The sequence below is a fragment of the Canis lupus genome, chromosome 15, assembly GCF_011100685.1.
Source record: "Canis lupus familiaris isolate Mischka breed German Shepherd chromosome 15, alternate assembly UU_Cfam_GSD_1.0, whole genome shotgun sequence".
NCBI classification, from domain to species: Eukaryota; Metazoa; Chordata; class Mammalia; order Carnivora; family Canidae; genus Canis; species Canis lupus.
The window spans coordinates 28,303,985-28,319,266 of NC_049236.1; the positions used below are offsets into that span (position 1 = coordinate 28,303,985).

At 34.7% G+C, this 15,282-nt stretch overlaps 1 protein-coding gene across 2 annotated transcripts in view; it reads right to left on the reverse strand.

Annotated features, from left to right (window-relative positions):
• MGAT4C (MGAT4 family member C) overlaps positions 1 to 2,859 on the reverse strand; it is a 548,325-nt gene extending 545,466 nt beyond the window's left edge. For both annotated transcript variants that reach the window (XM_038558597.1, XM_038558594.1), the window contains exon 1: positions 2,700 to 2,859. The gene's annotated coding sequence lies outside the window, so the exon portion shown is untranslated. The remainder of the gene's footprint in view (positions 1 to 2,699) is intronic.
• Between the last annotated feature and the right edge of the window lie 12,423 nt (positions 2,860 to 15,282).

Consider the following 15,282-nt stretch of genomic DNA (forward strand, 5'->3'; position numbering starts at 1 on the left):
AAAGAATATGCAATGGAAAAACGGCAATCTCTATAAAAATGGTATTTGGAAAACTGGACGGCAACATGCAAAAGAATGAAACTAAACCACTTTCTTGTACCATACACAAAAAAATAAATTCAAAATGAATTAAGGACCTAAATGTGAGACCTAAAACCATAAAAATCCTAGAAGAGAACACAGGCAGTAATGTCTTTGACATATGCTATAGCAACTTTTTTCTAGATATGTCTCCTGAGGCAAGGGAAACAAAGGCAAAAATAAACTACTGGGACTATATCAAAATAAAAAGTTTCTGCCCAGTGAAGGGAAGAATTAAAAACAACAACAACAACAACAACAACAACAACTAAATGGCAACTTACTGATTGAGAGAAGGTATTTGCAAATGACATATTCCATAAAGGGTTAATATCCAAAATATATGAAGAACTTACAAAACTCATATCCCCAAAAATAAATAATCCAATTTTAAAATTGGGTGGAAGACATGACTGGACATTTATCCAAAGAAGACATCCAGTTGGCCAACAGACATGTGAAAAAATGGTCAACATCACTCAACATCAGGGAAATAATGCAAATCAAAACTACAATGAAATATCACCTCACATTTGTCAATATGGCTAAAACCAAAATCACAAGAAAACACATATGTTGACAAGGATGTCAACATCCTAGAAAAAGGAATGCTCTTGCACTGTTGATGAGAATGCAAAGTGATATAGCTACTGTGGAAAAGAGTATGGAGGTTCCTCAAAAAATTAAAAATAGAGATATCCTATGATCCAGCAATCACACTACTGAGTATTTATCCAAAGAATACAAAAACACTAATTCAACACTATACATGCACCCCTAACTTTATATCAGCATTGTTTACAATAGCCAAATTATGGAAGGAGACCAAGTGTCTACACATACACTCACACACACTGAAATATTATTCAGGCACAAATGAAATCTTGTCATTTGCAATGACATGAAAGGAACTAGAGAATATAATCCTAAGCAATATAAGTCAGAGAAAGACAAATATTATGATTTCACTCATATGTGGAATTTAAGAAACAAAACAAAGAGAAAAAAGAGAGAGAGAAATTAAGGAACAGACTCTTAACTATAGAGAACAAACTTATGGTTACCAGAATGGAGGTGGATGGGAGAATGGGTGAGATAGGTGATGGGGACTAAGGGCACACTTGTGATGAGCATTAGGTGATGTATGGAAGTGTTGAATCACTATATTGTATACCCAAAACTAGTGTCATACTGTATGCTAACTAACTGGAATTAAAATGATAAAAAGGAAACATGAAGGAGAAATCAGACATCCTCAGATAAAGAGAATGAGAGATAATCCATATGTCCACAGAAAAACTTCTATATATTATATCTGCATTATTTATAGTAGACAAAATTAGGAAATAACCCACATGTTCATTAGTAGATGAATGGATAAACAAATTCTCATTATTAAGAAAAGAATATAATTTAATCTAACTTTTCTCCTTTAGGATGCAAAAAAACAAAACAAAACAGGAATCCCAATTATAATTAGATGTAATAGATTTGTACAAAATCTCCCTGAATATTTTAGCTTTGCAACTACTGAATAGTGTGCTAGTTTAGTTGCATTCACAAAATTTTAAGTAACGCTGCAATAATTTGGTTTCATTATTATGGTGCTTATATTAAAATGTTTACCTAAAACCCAATGGGTAAACTAGGCTTTACAAGTAAATCATATGTGTTATTTAACTATAATAGTGGTATAGCTTAGAAGCTCTGGGATGAAACAAAATTCTTAGCTCATTAAGATGTCCCCCTCCATAATTCCATATATAATACATGAATTCCTTTATTTTATCCAAGGTGGTTCTTACTGTAGTAAGGTGGATATTGGAGTAATGGATGATAGGCATACATGCTTTTACTTTCCCATAGATGTTCCTAACTCACTAAAGTATTTTAAGAACAGAGGAAAAAAAAAATTTCTGGGTAACCTAACTAAAAGAAGCTTATTGAAAATATATATGGGAATATAAAAATAAGGAAACCTTCTCAACAGGCATGTTGAAAATCAGAAAATAATTCATAGTCATCTAGAGGATATCATAGATTTGTAGCCTATCAGCAGTCTGGTTATTTAACAGTGAATGTTCTAGTTTCCTATACATGAAGTTAAGATTATAGACATTTATTCTCATCTTTGTGCCACGTGGGTTCGAGATTCTAGTTCTACCATTTACTAGCTGTGTAAACTTGAAGTTATTTAATCAATCCACACTTCAATTAACATATCAGAAATAATAAAAAATAAAAAAATACTACTGAATTCATGGATTTTTTTTTTTTAGTATAGTTGACAAACAACACCTCGTTTGTTTTAGGTGTATAACAGTGATTTGATAAGTTTATACATATGCTGCGTTCACAAGTGTAGCTAACATCTGTCCCGATACATCACCCTATGGTATCACTGAATATTCCTTATGCTGTACCTTTTATTCCCATGACTTATTCATTCCACAACTAGAAGCCTGTATCTCCCATTCCCTTTTACCCACTTTGTCTAACCCCCCTCCCACTTCTCCTCTGGCAACCATCAGTGGGGTTGGTTTAAAATGTATTAATTATCTATTTTTTGTAATAAATTACCACAGATTTAGCAGATTAAAACAACATACATTTAATACCTTATGTTTTCTGTGAGTCAGGAGTCCGGACACAGGTCCTCTGTTGAAGATCACCTAAGGCTACAATCAAGATTTTGGCCAGGCTGCCTTCCTTTTAGGAGTTTGATGTCCTCTTCAAAGTTACATCAGCTGAATTCAGTGCCTTGTGTTTGTGAGAATGAAGTCCTTGTTTTCTTGCTGTTATCTTCCCTCAGCTCTGGGAGGCCTCCTGCAATCCATGCCAGGAAGACCTCTCATAGGTCCTCTGATAATATGACAACTTACATATTCAAGGCCAGCTGGAGAATCTCTTATTTCTGCCTGGTAAGACGGGATCTTATTTCAGCTAAAGTAATCACAGGAATAATTATCTCACCACTTCTGCTACATTCTCTTGGTTAATAGCAAGGCATAGATTCTGCCCATCCTAAAGGGAAGATGATACAAGCACATGAGTCACTGAGATCTCACTTTGGTGTGTCTAACACATGAGGATTAAATGAACTAATCCAGAGACGCCTCAGTGGTTGAGCATCTGCCTTCAGTTCAGGGCATGATCCAGGAGTCCCATGATCCAGGAGTCCCTGCAGGGAGCCTGCTTCTCCCTCTGCCTGTGTCTCTGCCTCTCTCTATGCCTCTCATGAATAAATAAAAAAAATGAATTAACTAATCCAGGCAAAAGATGTACAATATTTGTTTAATAAAAGCACATCCTCAGTTATTTTAGCTCTTAGCTACCGCTGCTGTTCTTACTTAGGAAAACTTTGTACTTTCTAGCATATGCTTCTGATTATTTTACGAATTCAGTTGCTTCAACTATTAGGCTGCCTTAAAAGTTCCTTATGGTCTTCTCTCTTAAGAGTCTCTCTCTTTCTGGGGTGCCTGGCTGGCTCAGTTGGTGGACTCTGTGACTCTTGATCACATTGTCCTAAGTTCAAGCCTCATGTTGGGTGGAGAGTTTACTTTAAAGAAAAAAAAAAAAAAAGTCTCTTTTTCTGAGCTACTGGCTCATGGCTCTCTCTATGCATCTAACCTGTTATCACAAAGATGATAAAGACTGATGAAAAGATACCAATTGAGAGAGAAATTAAGCATGTGTCTCCAGCACAATTGACAATGCTATCAGTGAGTGATGTCATTCTTTGGTTTTTGCCTTCCCTGAAAGTCAAATGTAGATTTTACAAGTTCATAAAGTTAAAGACCTAGACAGTTCCTCTGACTGGTGGAATGGAAAAAGAGGGTTAAACTGCTGTGGCCACTCCCAAACAAGTGAGGGAATAGAGCAATTCCAGCCAATGTCAGCCAGCTCCAGTTAGTGAAGCCATGGATCAATTGACAATAATATATCTTTCTCTAGTGATATCCACATCCATCCTCCTTATCAGCATGGTGACTTGTCTGTACAAGTACTAGCACCATTGTCAATAGGTATTTTAGATTAGGTTGGCTTGCAGGTGAGTATTCCAATGGTTTTCCCTGAGGTTCCTTTATAAGTAGGAAAGGTATCCCCTGGTCCACAATTTCCTACAGTCACCTTACTATCTCATCAGCATTCCTCTTTACAAATCTTCTACCATCATGATAATATCCTTGATATTGGGATTTGGGATAACATCCCAAACCTTGTTTTTTTTTGTTTTTTTTTTTTTTAATTACTGTGTCATTATCTGCATGAAATATCCAGGTATGATTAGGTTAAGAGAAACAAGATTAGATAAATAAACTATAGTTTTCCATTGTCTTTGAGAGGGAGTTTCATATTATTTAACCAACTGAAAAACTTGTGCTTCACCTTTTTTGTATGAACAGGTATCGCTTTTAGCAAGTAGATTGATTTACTGATCTGTGACTTTATCTTCAATCATATATAACTTGGACAATTGTTTTCTATATTTTGGAGAACTAGGAGGTTATCATTTCAAGTTATCAATGTTCATTGGTTACACAATGCCATCAAAATGTTCATTCCACATACATTCATTGTGTCCCATAATGTATTCATAGGTATACTACTATCTTATAATTCAATATATGAATAATTTGTTGATATCAAGTGCTAGTCATTTTTAAAATGTCATTTTTAAAGTCATTCCTTCCCAGAAATATCCTTTTTTTCAACATCTTACCAGATGGAAAAAGGATTATACACGAGGCCAAGTTTCAGTAATTACATTCCAAAATATTTCTGGGGTCATAACCACTGACTGATTATAAAAGGACAGTTCTGTTAAGAAATGAGTTGCAAAAAAAAAAAAAAAAAAAAAAAAAAAAAAAAAAAAAAAAAAAAAAAAAAAGAAATGAGTTGCAAAGTAGCATTCGTTAATTATAGACCATTGTTTGCCCCTGGGCATTAGCCTCTGATCTTCTACAATCTGGATCATTCCTACTAATTGTATATTGAACATAAATATTTATTCGGGCTTGTACTATAGGCTTACTTTCATTTTATATATTCAAGTACTCTGAGTTCCTTAATTTTTTCATAACTTTTTTCTTACAGTTTGATATCCTGTGATTTCAGGCTATATAATTCTGATTCCATTTCTGTTAACATACTGAAAATTTCTTCTAGAGTGAATAATTAGAATTATTTTAATAATTGAGTTCTAGCGAAGTAGCCCCAAATACTGAGGTTATCATAGGCCAGATTTATAAATATTCCTCTCATTGTGGAACTATTGTTTCCATGTCTATTTCTGAAATAGAAAATCTGGAGCTTATCTCTGCCTTATGGAAATTTTTCCTTTCCACTATTTTATTTTTAAATATATTAGAAATACTTAAATATATTAGATATAACTTGTTGGGGTACCCCAAGCCGGTTAAAATTACACTGATTTTATTCTCTGTGATTATCTGAACAATGATCTTTAAATATTAATAATCTTATTGTTTTCCCCATAAATTTTATTAGCACTACTTCAATCACTAACATTTCTTTCTTTAGGAGCACACAGATTTCATCCACATTACGCATGTAATCCATGATCTAAGAGAACTGCAGAAACTTTCACAATTCCTGCTTCTATATCTTATGACTTTGGAAAATCCCTTTTTTCCATGTTCAATTTTTTTTCCGACCAAATGACTAGAGTGTTGTATTCCATTTGTGGATTATTAGTTTTAATGAACGCAGCATACATAGCCAGAGAGCAGATAGTTTCACCTTGTAAGCAGACTTAACTTTTTCCTTGTTTAACTCTTTTTTTCCTATCCCTTTATTTCTTTAATCATTTTATTACTTCCATCTATAAACTAATTACCTTTTGATTTAGATCTGACAATAAATCAAATGCTGGGAATCACTGTATCTCCTATGGCAGGAATTAAATCTCAAAAGGAGATTGAACTGTCTTGGAGCATGTAAGGAGCCTCTTATTTCACGACCCAAAACTTTCCTGAAAATAAATCTGCCCAATTTAATTAGAGAGCTTTGTTGATCACTGACTTCCTCGCAAGATACTCTTACTACAATAATCCAGGACATTTGTTAGTATCCCTCAAAGTGAGAAGTCAGCATATCCAGAGTACCTGTTATGGACTGAATATTATGTTTTCCCATAATTCATGTGTTAAGGCACTAACCCTCAATGATGATATTTAGAAATGGGGTCACAAGGAGGTAATTAGGGTTAGATGAGGTCATGAAGTGGGGAGGGATGCCCTTATAAAAAGAGACACCAGAAAACTTTCTCTTTTTTCTCTCACAGTAAGGAAAGGCCATGTCAGCACACAGAGAAAGGCAGCCACCTGCAAGCAAGAAAGAGAGCACTCAGCAGGAAGCAAATTCACCAGCACATTGATCTTGGACTTCCCAGCTTCCAGAACTGTGAGAAATAACTTTGTCATTTAACTTACCCAGTCTATGACATTTTTGTTATGGCAACCTGAGATGACTAAGATAATTCCTCCAAATAGTCATAATTAGATGTAAGGATCCTCCAAAATCCAAACAGATCCAGTTCAGTTCTTCTCATTTTGAAGTAGTCCAAAAATAAAAATAAACTACTAATTTTCTAACAACTCCAACCTAAGTAATTTTTTTTCGTTATTTAAGCCCTTGAATCTTTAGATGATTATAAGCCAAATCTACACTGACTTTTGAGCTACTATCAGTTTCAAATACCTTTTTTTTTTTTTCAAATTTAAGAATTTTTATATCATCAATGTAGCAGAGTATATTCTTTAATACTATCATTGAATCCAAGTCATCTGGCACTGGTCGATTACAATAGATATCCTTGAAGCAAGATTATGAAAAATTATTTCATGCCTAACCATGTAAAGGCAAAATGAGATTTGATTTTCTTCTGCAATACAAATGAAAAGGAAAATACAATTTGTTTATTTCTGTTTATTTCAGATCAATGACAGCTTACTGTTGTACAGGAGACTCCTAAATTTCCTGGACTGATGATTGTGCTTTCTACTAAATTATATAATCCTTATCACATAGAAAAGTGGTTCTTAGGGACAATTGGGTGGTTTAGTGGTTGAGCATCTGCCTTTGGCTCAGGTCATGATCCCGGGTCCTGGGATTGAGTCCCACATTGGGCTCTCCACAGGGAGCCTGCTTCTCCCTCTGCCTAGGTCTTTGCCTCTGTTTCTAAGTCTCTCATGAATAAATAAAATTAAAAAGAGAGAGAGAGAGAGAGAGAGAGAGAGAGAGAGAGAGAGAGAGAAAAGAAAAAAAAAAAAGAAAAGAAGAAAGAAAAGTGATTCTCAGGGGTGATTTTGTGCCCAGGGCATATTTGGTAATGTCTGGAGACACCTTTGGTTGTCACAATGAGGGTGTTTACACATGTATGAGGGTAGTGCTACTGGTATTTAAGGGTCAGAGGCCAGGGATGTTGTTAAATGCCATACAGGACTTGGGATAGCCTCCCACAAAAAATAATGACCCAATTCAAAATGTCAATGCTTCCAAGCTTTAGAATCCAGAATCATAGCCTTTTTGGACAAGTCAAAGGTGATTGTTACCCAGAAGATACATGTAATAAAATATGACGTAAAAGAAACAATGCTAGGGATGCCTGGGTGCCTCAGCAGTTGAGTGTCTGCCTTTGGCCCTGGGTGTGATCCTGGGATCCAAGATTGAGTCCCACATCAGGCTCCTTGTGGGAGCCTGCTTCTCCCTCTGCCTATGTCTCTGTCTCTCTCTCTGTGTCTCTCATAAATCAATAAATCAATTAATCAATCAATCTTGAAAAAAATAAACAATGCTAACTGAAACTTTGGTTTCCACAAGATCTTCATGAAGCATACATCTTTGTCATTGCCATGATGCCTACCCTTATTTATATTTTCCATAGTAGTTTTAGTACAACAGAATATTACCCACTTAGTGTGCCTTATGATGCTGGTTTTGTATTAATTAATTAACTAATTAATTAATTATGTGGGCAGAGAGCCCTATGTGGGACTTGATCCCTGAACTCCAGGATCACACCCTGGACCAAAGGCAGGCGCTAATCCACTGAGCCACCCAGGTTCCCATGACTGTTTAAAAAAAAAAAAAAAAAAAAGTTACCCTCTCCAGACTCATTCTTTCCTTTGAAATTCAAATTTTTATTTAAATAATATATTAATCAAAATATCACCTCTTGGAAGAGAGAAAACGGCAATGTTCACATGTATGGTGTAACTTACTCCATAAGAAATGGAAATGGACTCTTCCCTTGGAATATTTCATTTCTATAATCACCCAGATCAGCCAGATTAATGTGATATAATCATGGGTTTTTATATTTTTTTGTACCACTGTATTCTTCTCTATGGCTGCAATAACAGAAATAGCAAAAATTGAGCCACTTGAAGCAAGACACATGTGTTATCTCACAGTGCATGGAAAGAAATCCAACATGGATCTCACTGGGCAAAAATCAAGGTGTTGTCAGGGCTTCTTTCCTTTCTGGAAGATCTGGGGGAAAATATGCATCAAGGATAATCTGGGTTGTTGGGAGAATTCAGTTTCATACAATTGTAGGACTGAGGTTTTTGTTTCCTTGCTGGCTATCAACCTGGAAATGTCCTTAGCTTTGAGAGGCTGCCCGTATTCCTTGACAGTTGTCCCCTTAGTCTCCCTCAAAGAAAGTATGCGTGGGTAGAGTTCTTCATATGCTTTGAATCTCTCTAACCTCACTTTCTGCCTCATCTCTCTTCTCTTTTCCTCCTCTGCTTAAAGACTCTCACATGATTACAAGAAGACCACTTAGGTAATCCAGGACAGTCTCTCTGGTTAAGATCGGCTGATTAGTGACCTTAATACAACTGCAAAATTCCCTTCACATCAGAACCTAAATTAGGGTTTGATTAAATATTCAGGAATGGCAATCTTGGGAAATATCTTTAGAACTCTGTGTTCAAATGACAGCATTATCGCTTGAATATTAAATACATGTTTCCCCCTCAAAGAACCATATCGCGTAATGCTTTAGATTCCCAATTAGGGGTGTTGCAAGAATATCCCATGTTTCCCATAGGACAGAGGGAACACCAGAGTTTTAATCTTCCCTCTTATGCTAACAGGGTGCATTCATTTTGATCCTATCAGTTTAAAAAAGGAAGAGGTTACTTCAATTCTCTCATCACTGTCCTTTTCTTCCTCTGGATATCATTTATTATTCTTTAATTTGTGTAATTCAAAGAGAATATCTTGAAAAGTTACTTGAATAGTACTACTAGAATTCTTGTGTTTTTCTCTCTGCATGACTTTGCTCAGGTTTTACTTATATTTGTTTGTGAAGCCCTCAGACATTAATTGTCCAAGGCAATGTCTACTAATTTACAAATGAAATATTGAGTGAGCCTACTGAAATTTCATGTCTTTCGTAATTAAATTACATTTAGTGGATAGTCATTTTTAAAAATCTGTCAGAAGCCATTCTTCCTTCTAAACTTCTAATAAGATGACTTTTACTTCCTTGCTGTCAGAAAATGATTCCTTTATTTTTATTTATTTATTTATTTATTTATTTATTTATTTATTTATTTATTTTTATTTTTTATTTTTTGATTCCTTTATCTACTACAGTCATAAATCTAGTAGGTAATCACCAATTACAGTACCTCATCACCTTACTCACAGGTGACTTTTTTAGAGTTTAACCATCATGTAAGACACCTTTGGTCAACATATACAATAATTTTCAATTCTCTTCTATGTTATCCGCTTCCACCTCAGGAGTTGAAAAGTTACACAACTCTCTAAATGTGAAACTCCAATGAAGGTTAAACTGTATAAGTCAGTTTTTTACTTATCAGGTAAATTTTTGGTATACTATTATATCAGAGCCAATTAGGATAGATATAGCACATGGATGAAGCATTTGAATTTGGTGGTTACAGGAGTCCCTGAGTAGATGTGGCCGGTGGCTGAGAAGTGCCAAAATTTTCAAAATGTTACTTAAATGGGTGATTTGGTTTAGTTAGAGGCAAAAAAATATTAAGGTTTCCCTACTTTAAAATTTATTTTTTGGGGGGTGCACTCATTCATTTTATTTACTCTGTGAACAGATATTAATTAAGCATCTAACTTGTGCTTTAAGAACTGGGGATACATGCTAAGTAGAACACACATCCAACATTTATCAGGTGCTTATTAGGTATTATGCTCTTCTAAAGGCTTATGATATGTCAATAAAATCAGCCCTTACACAATTCTATAACTTCAGTAAAATTTTTGTCCCCATTTTGCAGATTAGGAAATTAACGAAGAGTCCAGTTATTTGCATCAAGTCACAGCTCTGTAAGAGAAGGAACCAGGATTAATCCATAAGAAATCTGACTATTGAAACTAAATATGAACATGAAATGTTTTATAATGAATACCAAGACAATATTCAAGAACTTTTTCCTTGAACATATTGTATATTATGAAATGCCTTTTTCTCTAGGTCCTGAAGTCAATATTCCAATATATTTCTTTGTGATAGTCATACTTTTATTGTAATACTCATCAGTGACATTCCATTATTGATTTTCTTTTTCCAAATCTTCATAATAAACTCTTTGAGAGATATAAAAAAATCTCCCCATTATAGTGCAATACAACATAAGAGAATGGAAAAGATTCTTTATTTGGCAGGTAGAAATATTATAAAGAAAGAACAATTTGAGAATATTACTAATCACTTTGTCTCGAATTGAGTTCTAGTCTCTTCATCTTTTGGTATACTCTGCTCTCTACTACACCATGTCATCCACCAAAATAATTTTGTTTTACTCAGTATACAATAATATTTTGATTTCTTATAAAAATTCATCTGGTGGGGCACCCGGGGGGTTCAGTGGTTGAGTATCTACCTTTCACCTCAGGGCATGATCCTGGAGTCCTGGGATTGAGTCCCACACCAGACTCCCCACAGGGAGCCTGCTTCTCCCTCTGCCTGTGTCTCTGCCTCTCTTTTGATGTCTCTCATGAATAAAAAAATAAAATATTTAAAAAAATTCATCTGGTAATAAAGGATATATTTCAAAATAATTAAAATAGACTTACTTTATTGTTTTTATGTGTTAATTTACATATTACATCAAGCAATGTATTCTTTAATACTATTTCATCACAAGAGTCTCACAATTATGTAAAGCAGATGAATTTGAAAATACCTATTAACAAGCAAAAAGAATCAGATCTACAATTGTGGAGAATAAACTGATGGTTGCTAGAGGGGAGAGGAATGGGGGATAGGCAAAATATGTGAAGCAGAGTTGAGATAAAGGTTTCCAGTTATGAGGAATGAATAAGTCATGGTAACAGAAGGTACAGCATAGGGAACACAGTCAATGATATTGCAATAACCTTGTATGGTGACAGGATGGTAGCTACACTTGTGAGCATATTATAATATGTAGAGAAGTTTAATCACTATGTTGTACACCTGAAACTAATGTAACATTGTGTGTCAACTATACTCAAATAAAAATAAGTAAAAAGAAAAAATGTATCAGTACAATAAGTTTGTAGAAGTATTTTCTATTTTTGTTTTTGGGTCATTGTTGATGGATAGAAAAGCAAATGTTTTCTGTGGATTACCAAGACTATTTAGGTGAAACAAAAAGAAAATACAAAGCAAACCTATCCAAGAAAATAGAAATAGAGTCAGCCATAATCATACCATAAAATATTTATTTGATTTGATGAAATAAAAGGTTAAAAAGAAATCTAAGTTTTTGAACCTCAAAACTGATAAATTCCTTTTTTTTAAGATTGTATTTATTTATTTAAGAGAGAGAGAGAGCTCAAGAGAGCACAAGTGGTGGAGAAGGAGAAGCATGCTGCCTATTGAGCAGTGATCCTGAGATCATGACCTGAGCCCAAGGCAGCCACCTAACTGACTGAGCTACCCAGGTGCCCCAAAACTGATCCATTCTTATCACTTATTGCAATGAAATGAATATCTATGTCCTCCCCAAATTTTTATGTTGAAATCCTAGCTCCCATTTATGATGACATTAGGAGATGGGGCCTTTGGAAGGTGATTAGGTCCTGAGGGTGGAGCCCTCAAGAATGAGATTAGTGCCCTTATTAAAAGGACCCTACAAGGGCCCCTGGGTGGTAGAGTGGGTAAAGCCTCAGACTCTTGGATTCCCCTCAGGTTGTGACCTCAGGGTCGTGACCTCAGGGTCATGATCTCCGGGTCCTGATCTTAGGGTTGTGAGATTGAGCCCATGTTTGCCTGAACCTCTGCATGAACTCTGCTTGGGATTCTCTCTCCCTCTCCCTTAGCTCCTCTCTTCTGTATACTCTTTCTCTCAAATAAATAAATCTCTAAAAAGGAAAAAAAAAATAAAAGACCCCATAGAGCTTTCTTACTGTCCCCTTACTATGTGTGGGTACAAGAAAGAAGACCATCTGTAAACCAGGAAGTGGGCTTTCAAAAGACAACAGATCCACCAGCACCTTTATCTTTGACTTCCCAGCCTCTAAAACTGTGAGAAATAAATATTGTCATTTAAGCCATAGTCTATGGTATTTTTTTCCTGAAGACCAAATCGATTAAAACACTCAGAATTATTTTATTATTTGGCATAAGGCTTGCTCATAATGTATGTTTATACATTATATGCTGATATAAAAGTTCCCAATCGCCAGGGGAAATTTCTAAATAACATTGTATAATAGAGATTGAATAGCTGTTATTATGTACCTGTATGTATGTGTGTATGTAATTATTTATTTCTAAAGATTTTATTTATTTATTCATGAGAGACACAGAGAGAGAGGCAGAGACACAGGCAGAGGGAGAAGCAGGCTCCCTGCAGGAAGCCTGATGCGGGACTCGATCCCAGGACTCCAGGATCATGTTCTGAGCCAAAGGTGGACACTCAACCACTGAGCCACTCACACATCCCTGTACCAGTGTTTAATCTTAGTTTTGACTGGAATCTATAATTCAAAATTTCCCATAATTAGAATAGAAAATTTAGCAACATGAAAACTATAAAGATTCTTTGATCTTTTTTTCTCCTCTAACTGGCCTCCTATACTATCTAGTGGATCAACTAGTAATAGGCTCTGTCAGATATATGATTTCTGACATTCATTTCACTCAATTTAATATGTAGTTATAATTCTTTTTTTCAAATATATGTCTTTTATGGTCCACCATTTTTGTTTATCCCTGCTCAATTTTGTCTCTTTTTTAAGAGACTTACCATATGCAAGTATTTTATATATCCATATTATACTACTTTATATTCCCATATATTCCCAGGACTGAATATTCATCATTAACTCTCAAGTGAAACCCATGAAGAGTATACCTACGTAAATAAATACTAGTTATTTTGGTTGAATAAAGATTAAATAGGAATATGTCAAACTTTTTAAAGTAGAAGTTCTGGAATAAATGGGGAGTTATTTCAGACGCCTATAACACTAAGTTTCAAGAATTCTAAGGTGAACCACTGATCTCTGATGGGAATATATGAGGAGAGAGGGTGGCAGCACTGATTTTGATTGCTTTCCTGTAGCTGACTGAAGAAACTGAATGAAGTATTGCAAAAACTCTATAAGCAACTATGCTTAGCTGGGAATAGGATTGCTATGATCAAGCCAGAAAGACAGGCAGGTAATCAGCTAAGAACATCTGATGAAAGCAAAGGGAAATAACCCCCCCCAAAAAAGGGAAAATATTTTGTAATTCAAAGATATCCCTGATTGGTGTGGGAGGGTAACATTTAAATCAGGAGAAATGATTAGGCTAAATCATAACTGAGTAAAGAAACTTGCCACTGACTCTATATATGGTCATATTTGTTTGGAAATATTTTGCATATTTTAATTAAAAACAATTTTGATAAAATAATATGTATTTGGTCAGTAAAAGATTCTGTCAACAAGAACTTGTTTGGGTCAGGAAGAACATAATTTATAAGGTACTTAATACAAGAATAAAATAGGAACAATAAACAAAGAAAGTGTATAGTTCTGTCATTATTATGACTACAAAAGGAAAAATTGATATGGAAATAAGGAGAACTTCATGCTACAAACAAAGTGCTATGAGATTTATATAGATAAGAATATGAGACATGGATGAAAAGAAATTTGTTCAATCTAAAAGCTGAAGAACATTTTGGGCATTTGTCTTTCATCCCATTTCCCTTGTTGGTAAACTCACAACCATTACAACTGACCAAGGGTATATGAATATACACGGCCTTTTCAATTTTGCCTCCTGACAATACTACATGGAAGGAAACTCTAAAGGGATAGGGCCAGAGAGCTGTGAAGAAGTTAGAATAGCTAATTCATCAATAGTGAAATGCCTTGGGTTGGAGTACAACATGATAAAATACTATTCTGGGTACTGATGAATTAAGGGCTGCAAGCTCTAGCATTTGCCCAAAGACAAATAGGATTTTCAAATTAAGTTGAAATTAATAGTGCTGTTTTTAGGACACCCATAAAGGAGTAGAAGACCTAATTATACCAGTTACTACAAATTTGACATTAGAGATTTCATGCAACCTCATTATATGTTCAACTTTATGGTTTTGTCTTTCTTTCCCTTTTTCCATCATAGATTACATTGCTTGTCACATCATTGTTCTCTTGGTGACACTTTGGGAGTCTTCAAAAAGTAAAATGTAGAGTTACCCTTTGACCCAGAAATTCTAGGTGTATACTCACAAGAATTGAAAATACATGTAAACACAAAACTTATACAGAAATGTTCATAGCCCTATTATTCATAATTGCCAAAAGTAGAAAGAACGATGTCCACTAATTGATGAATGTATAAACAAAATGTAGTATACCCATAAAAGGGAATAATATTGAACCAAAATAAGAATGGAATATTAAGACATACCACAACATGGATAAATTTAATTTATTATGCTAAATGGAAGAAGCCAAACACAAAAGTTCAATTATTGTATGATTCTATGTATAGGAAATGTCCAGAATAGAAAAATGAAGCAGGAAGTAATTTAGTGATGTAAGGGGTTGCCAGGTAGGAGAAAATGAGGAGTAACTGCTAATGGGTAGCTGTTTTCGTTTTTGGTTTTTTTAGGTTGATGGAAATATTCTGGAATTACAACTTTGTGAATATACTAAAAGCCACTGAATTGTATGCTTTCAAAAGTAAATTATTGT